This window comes from Onychostoma macrolepis, chromosome 02 (assembly GCF_012432095.1).
Source record: "Onychostoma macrolepis isolate SWU-2019 chromosome 02, ASM1243209v1, whole genome shotgun sequence".
NCBI lineage: Eukaryota > Metazoa > Chordata > Actinopteri > Cypriniformes > Cyprinidae > Onychostoma > Onychostoma macrolepis.
In genome coordinates, this window is record NC_081156.1 from 1,687,928 (window position 1) to 1,695,844 (window position 7,917).

The window sequence follows — 7,917 nt, forward strand, 5'->3', positions numbered from 1 at the left end:
ATACCAATTAGTATATAATTTAATACTGGCTATTTATCGGCCATAACATGAAAATAATTATCCACTTATCAGTAATATTAGTGCATCCCTATAAATAAGTTCTATTTGATATGAAAAACAGTTATCATTGCCAAAACTTTGCCACAACATATTACTTATCCTCAGCAAAGACATGCTACAGTACATAAGAGTAGTAAACCATTGCTCTATTCAGGGATACACGGACTAGACACCAGCCAAAAACATGGGGCTAACAACTGTGCTTTTAACAGTCCCTACGCCACTCAGACAGATCTAAGCACTTAAGCCACCACTGGGACACAGAGAGCTGGAGTGGAAGCAATTCACTGGCAATGTTTAACACTGCAGAATGTCATTTAAACCCCAATGTGTTTGCTGAGTTGAACAACTACACAGTTGGTCCCATATTGCAATCCAAGATAATCTAACTGTGCTGTTTTATAGTGACCAATGAAGTGTACCTCTAATGCAACACTCCAGGGTCCAGCAACAAAAAAACATCAAAAATAAATGTTTTTAAACTCTGGAGACATCTAAGAAACAAAAGACCTTTCAAAAAAGATTCTATAAATAAGTTTGTGTTTTGAACTTGTTTAACCTTATTATAAAATGCCTATGACTGTTGGGTGTTGAGGATGATTACAAAGTTGTTGCTATGTGCTTGCTAGGGGTGCTCATGAGTAGATGATAGGCTGTGCAAGGTGGTTTCTAAGGCCAAAAGGCCAAAGCTGAAAAAGCCCACCTCATGTCTCTGTTATATTCTCGGGTCAGCTGAACTAGCTGTGCATATGTTAAAGCTTAGCCTAGTTGTGTCTTAAATGGGCCATAATTTAAATATTTGAGTGCACCATTAAACATCACTCCATGTAAACCAAATATTTATAGAAGCATCCAACCAGAATTAATGGTTGGAATAAAACAGCAGTCTGATTGAATCATCACTAAGCTGATGTTGTATCTAACAGACTTCAATCCTTAGTTTAGACATACGGTATATGATGTTGTTGTAGTGCCGGGCAGTATACCGGTTCAAACATAAACCAGTTTTATTTACACAAATATGATATGATTTATTTTTTTTTTTTAAACTGGCATACCGATACAAGTGCCTAAGCAACGTACATACAGGGCCGTACTTCGGGCGATGCAACTGGTCCAGTCGCACCGGGCCCCGCTGGTCTTCAGTCTGAGTCGGAACTGTTTTCTCAGTTCAGAGATTTGTATTCCTTGATATGCTTTATTTATTCTCAAAAACAGGCAGCCACTGACTTGCATTTTACAAATCACCAAACACCACGGTTTCAGCTAAAAATCTTCTTTACTGTTCTACTGAAGAAAAAATATTATCTATGTCTTGGATGGCCTGACACTGAGTAAATTAGCAGTAAATTTTCATTTTTTAGGTGAACACCTAAAAATCTCCTTTAAGAGAAAGAACAGGAATGTTTATATCTTATTTCTCTGTTTGCTTTTGGCATTGAAAACATCCCAAATTTTATGAACAATGTGAAGGACATGGTCCTTTTCTTGAGTAATATCTAATATAACCCAAATATGTAGCTTTGTTTTGTAGGTAACCAGTCTTCACATACATTATTTATTAAAAGAGTTCAGGCATTTGTTCAGCAGAATATTATTGTTTGAAAGTGAGCTAAGCACTAAAGGAGACAACACAAACCATATAGTAAAGACAGCCTTTATTTAAGGGGTCCACTGTGTTGGCTTTTCTCTCTGTGAGGTTTCTCTCAAGTCTGTCTGTTATCATCCATCTATCTATTTATTAACGTGTTCCCAAAAACCCACACTGAGAGTCATTTCAATCTTGACAACTACTCCATCAAGATCATAACTGACCTTTAGAACATACTAAGAAGGTTTTGCAACAGAGCATATGTGGGACACACCATCCCATTAAATTTATACATGGGAAAAAACTTCAGAAACAATGAATCTTTAATTTTCTAATATTGTCTAAAACCCTAAAACATTTATGATAAATGATTTACTTCTAAACCATGAGCAATGAGCATAGAGTAATAACACAATATATTGGGGGCAGTCATGGCCTAATGATTAGTCGGACTTGTAACCCAAAGGTTGGGGGTTCGAGTCTCAGGTCTGGCAGGGATTGTAGGTGAGAGGAGTGAATGTCCAGCGCGCTCTCCACCCTCAATACCATGACTGAGGTGAGACCCTTGATCAAGGCACCGAACCCCCAACTGCTCCCCGGGCGCCGCAGCATTGGCTGCCCACTGCTCCGTGTGTGTGTGTGTGTGTGTGTGTGTGTGTGTGTGTGTTCACTTCTCACTGCTGTGTGTGCACTTGGATGGGTTAAATGCAGAGCACAAATTCCAAGTATGATTCAGACATTGATGTGATTGGTTGGTATTGAATGATTTATCATTGTTTGTTTGATTTGTTTGAATGAAGCACTTTGCACTCTTTTATTAATGAAACAGGATAGGACATGCTTCAGCTACTGACCCTACAGGGTCCTAAAAAGTTTATAGAGCCAATACAGTTTATGAATTATGAATTTATGAATGAACTGTTCCCAGAATTGTTTGGGGATGTAGTGAGCTTATTACAATAGTGAGCTTTACAACAAAAAGAAAAATAATTTAAAAAAACACTCAAAACCTAACATCAGAGTGGTTTTTAGTAATCTTTGGAGTTGCTCAAACAGGACACATTTCTGAGGTCAAAGACAGACTCCTAACAACATTGACGCGGATTTACTGAAGTAACATTAACTGTAATTATGAGATTTTGTCAGAAATGTAGTATGTTGTATTAAATGTATTATAGGAATATATAATTATAGTAATTTTTATATGAAGCTATGACAGTTTTTGCATTTATATTAAGTGCGTTTATATTTATGTTTTAGATAAATGAATTCATTTCTAAAGGAAAGACAGTGGACCCTCTGCAATTTAATAGAAACAATCTGTTTGAAACATTTGTTTGTAAATGGTAACAAACCAACTCCCCTGCTCTAGCCTGGTCTCCCTTAAGGCTTTTTTCTCCTGCTACCACCAAAAGACTAAATGATTCTTTTTCTGCTTCAACCTAACACAGAGGAACAAGTAGCTGAAGAATGAACTGAATGACACCAGCATCTCTGCACTAATTCCAAGAATCAGAACTTGCAGCATGTATTCTAATATTTCTGAAGGAGTTCCTTCAACGCATTGCCAAAGGTCCAGAAGGTCCAGTAGCCAGCAGATATATTAAGGTGTTTACAACTCAACGCATACTGTACAGTGTGGCATATTTAATAAGATATAATTATCATGACTCAAGAAATAAACATAAGTCATTTTTTGTAGGTTTTGAATTCATGCACTGTATGTGCACATTTATGCTTTGAATTTAACGTATAATGTAATATTTCTGTCTTTATTTTATTGTGAATTACATGTACACTTGTGTATAATAATATATAATAATACATAATTATATATATTTACATTAAATAGCACACTGACCAACAATAACTACAGTTCTATCATGACAACTCTCGGAGGGATTGGCATGGTAATGTACATGACAATGTTAATGCGTTGGTCTTGGCAAAACAGATCTGCTACACTGCTGCTGCGGCAGAGCAAGTACCGAGACTTGCTACTGCCAATACATACACAACATGCTGCTGTGAGCTTGTAAGAAATACTGCTGCTGCACATATAACATATATGAAATACCCCCTTATAGCATACACGAATCACTCCGTAGCAGATCTAAAAAGGTGGAGCTGGGGAGTTGGAGGGTGGAGGGTTTCTGAAGCGCACTGCAACTGCAACAGCAAGCACTAGTCAAGTATTTGAATGTTGAGCAGCAACATGAGAATGTTGGCTGCTGATACAAAAAGAATCAGCTGCACCATGAGACAAGATGTCATTACGTCCGATTGAGTTACGCCTATCGGACTGCGCCATCTAGAGTTTCATGATAGAACTTTGGATTTGTTATTTTTTAAAAATCTATACTTAAATGTTAAAACATTTATTGTTTTTATACTCTAATAAATGCTCTGTTTTCAAACAAAGATTATAATTTTATTTCTTAAAATAATTGTTACAGATGTACAACTTTCAGGCTCATCTGATCAACAGATAAACCATGCGCTCTTATTTGTTGTTAATTTTGTTGATATATCAGCAAAAATGTTGTTTCTATTATAATAAAGTCTACAATAAATGAATGAATAAAGTCTAATCAATCACTGCCACTTTATTTCAGAGACAATACACTAAACTTTTGATCTGTGTAATTAACATTTTTAAATGGTCAAACAAAAGTGCATTTAACACCACAAGCACAGGCGGAATGCCTTCAGATGGATACAGCAGATGCAACTATTTAAATTCTTTTAGAGCTCCTTGGATTCAACCCACTTTGTTTTCCTCATCCTTTTGAAATAAAAAGATATTACATCATTTGTTTGTTAATTTTATTCATCACGTAGGATAGACTATCTGACAGTTACTATGTAGGACAGCTTCTGATCAAATCAGATAACTTATTAATTGATTTCTTTTTTATTCAGAAGCAGAAGTAACAAGGATATTTGTGTATTTTATTACTTTGGTTAGTCTACAGTGCTGCTGTGGGATAACAGGTTGGACATCAAGAGAAAACATTTTATTATGTTGAGAAAAAATTCAGTTGTGATAACAAGGAAGTAACTTTTGTTATGTCTAAATCATGAGAAAAAAATCTTATGTCGTGATCATGAGAAAACAAGAAAGAAAAATAATAATAATCCATGGCCTCTTAGGGCTTCTGTATTCAACTGAAATGACATTAAAGAATATTTTAGTTTACTAATGCAAGAATATATCCTGTGTGAACAGGACAATTTTATGTATTAAAAAAATGTAAAACAAAAAATGTGACTCTCAACAAGAATGTGCAGTGTCATGTCATAAAAACTGCCTCCTTTGTGAGGTGATAAATTCAGTTCGCACACATGGTGATGGACTCAGGTTGTGTTGACTTAGTGAAAGATGATCACACCAAAGAAAGGATCTGCAAGCAGAGGAACTGTAGGAAATGCTAACACAAGCTGTAAATGACTGTAATTTCAGCACATCATATCTATAGCACAGATAACTGAAAGATCTAGCTTCTGTTATGTCTAAGACTTTAAATTGGACATAAACAGATTTTGGTATCTAATCAGCTAATCTAAAAAGGCCTATTTATACATCATATTATATATCTGCATATCTAATTATCCATTTTGATATATGCCTGCTCAAATTAGCTAAAGCTAAAGCCTTGAAGGATTGGACAATCTGTTAATAACAGAGCTCAGCTGCTACTCTAATTATGTTAAAAGACAACTATTAAAGGAAAGCAACAGACAGAGTGAGTTAACCTGTTAACTGTCGGTTCCGCTTTTTGAGTATAGACCCGAAAATGACATTTCCAACTTAAATTGTTATAAATGTTGATGCTTTGGAGCAGAGACTTAAGGTTGGTCTCTTTTTAAAGGAAGACACTTGGCAGATTATTGAAGAGGTGAAAAAAGTTATAAAAATTATATTACAAAAAAGTTATGCAAGTTTAAGTTTATGAAAATGTAAAATGTAAAAATTAAAATATTTACATTTTATATAAAATATATATTTTACAAAATATGTTTTACTCTAAAACTGCCAGAAAGTCAAAACCAAAAATCTGAAGAAGTTTCAAATTTGAAGTTGATATCTCAAAAAAATGAGCTTTCAGTGAAATTTTGTTTGGGCGTAGTACCAAGCTTTTCCACTAGATGACCATCAAACCCCATTAGTAACCATATAAGGGCACCTTAATTCCATCTATAGTTTGAGTGATCTGAAACATGTTTTTCCATACTTTTCTCAATATTTATGACATAGACATCACATTCAGAAGTATTAAGGGTTTTAAATCCTGCACTGGATGAATCTCACCCTGATACTACAGCTAACCCATCCTCTAAGTTATCGAATAAATTTATCACTGAACTTAATGTTGGAACAGGGCGAGCGAGACGTGAGATGTGCAGATCCATTTGCAAGCTTTATTCCAAGACGTGGTCAAAAACATAGGCAGGGTCAAAACATCAGCAAACAGGAATAACACAGGCAAGACAAAGAGTAATCCTAGGGCAAGCGTGGGTCTTTGATTGGCAAACAATATCCAGAGGGCTTGATAAGAGGGGTAGACCAATAGTCCAAACGAGGTACAAACAGAGTCCGAACGGCGAAACAAGGGTTAATCCAAGATACATGGGCAGGAAACAGGAAATAGGAAACAAGGCAAAATGACTAGACTAACTGGAACTGGAAACTAGACTCAGTAAAGCAGCTATCACTTGGAGAGTGATAAACGCATAACAATACTCGGCGACTAGAGCAGGATCTGAGTGCGTTTTAAATAAAGTGTATAATAGCTCTCAGGTGAGCGTGTGATTGGTGACAACTGTGTGATCAGTGTAGCATGTGATTGATGACAGCTGTGTGATCAGTGCAATGGATAATGGGAAATGCAGTTCAGTGTAACGTGCAACAGTCTGTGTGGTGCGAGAGTCAATGTAATGAAATAGCGATCTCTGGTGGCTAGCGGATGGAAGTCCAAGAACCAGATTCATGACAGAGCCCCCCTCCCCCCAAGGAGCGGCTTCCAGACAGAATACCACAACAGATCAGGAGAGCACCATGACTGAACAGGCTGATCAGGAACCCACAGCAAAGATTGGTGCCTAGGAGAAACTGAAACACAAAAAACAGAGAGAGCATATATGGTCTCAAGGACCGGGGCAGGGAACACGTCCATCAATATTTTCCCTGGTGACAACTGAGTGGGCAGCCAGTTCATAAGCAAGCTCACTGGTTGAAACTGGACAGACCAACAGTTCAAAATGTAACTCCTTGACAGGAACTGGACAGGAAGACAGTTCAGAATCTGACTCATTGACTGAAACTGGACAGGCAGAAAATTCACCCACAGGTTCACTAGTTGAGACTGGACAGGCAGACACTTCCGAATCAGATTTCACTGCAGAGTTTAAACCAACAGACAGTTCACAATTTGATACATTGACTGATACTGGATTGGCAGACAGTTCATTTTCAGACCCACTGACAGAAACTGGACAGACAAAAGGTTTAACATCAGACCTACTGACTGAATCAGGACTGACACAAGGCTCAAAATCAGGTTTGTTAACTGAAACCAGATAAGTAGACAGATCATAAATGGTCTTTATGGCAGTGACAGGGTTAACGGTACAGACATGGGGTGCATTATTAGTTTTTGGGCTCAAAACAGGCAGTTCAATATTAGACACATGGACTGGTACAGGACATACAGTAAATTCAGGATTAAGTTCACAGACTGAGACTGGTAAGACAAATGGTTCAGAATTAGACGCACATGGGAGCAGGGGACCGGCTGACAGATCAAAACCAGGTGCACTGGCTGAGACTGGACTGCTAAACATTTCAGTAAGTGGTATTACACCAGCAGATATTTCACAGTCGGACTCAGTGGGAACAAGACAGACAGATTGTTCAAAGGGAAACTCCTTGGCTGAGACTGGGCTGGCATTTTCAGTCTGATTGGTTGTGACTGAACAAACAGACAGTTGATTAGTGGCCTCTTTGGCAATGACAGACAAGGCTGCTAATTCAAAGACAACCTCTTTGGCTAGATTGGGACAGGAGTTCACAATCGGCTTCCATGGCCGGTTCTGGACTGGATGAGAGTTCAGGGACAGCCCTTCTGGCTGTGACAGGACAGGTGACAGTCTCCTTGACTGTGACAGGACACACTGGGAGTTTATAATTGCGTACCACTGACACCTCTGGAGGTTCTGCAGCAGATGCCGCCACCTCTGGAGGTTCTACAGCAGTCTTGTAGGGT

The 7,917-nt window shown here is 37.7% G+C and overlaps 1 protein-coding gene across 8 annotated transcripts in view; it reads right to left on the reverse strand.

The window, feature by feature from the left end:
• The window catches only part of pex5lb (peroxisomal biogenesis factor 5-like b), a 64,923-nt gene that overhangs the window by 34,934 nt on the left and 22,072 nt on the right, over window positions 1-7,917 (reverse strand). The gene's annotated exons all lie outside the window — the stretch shown is intronic.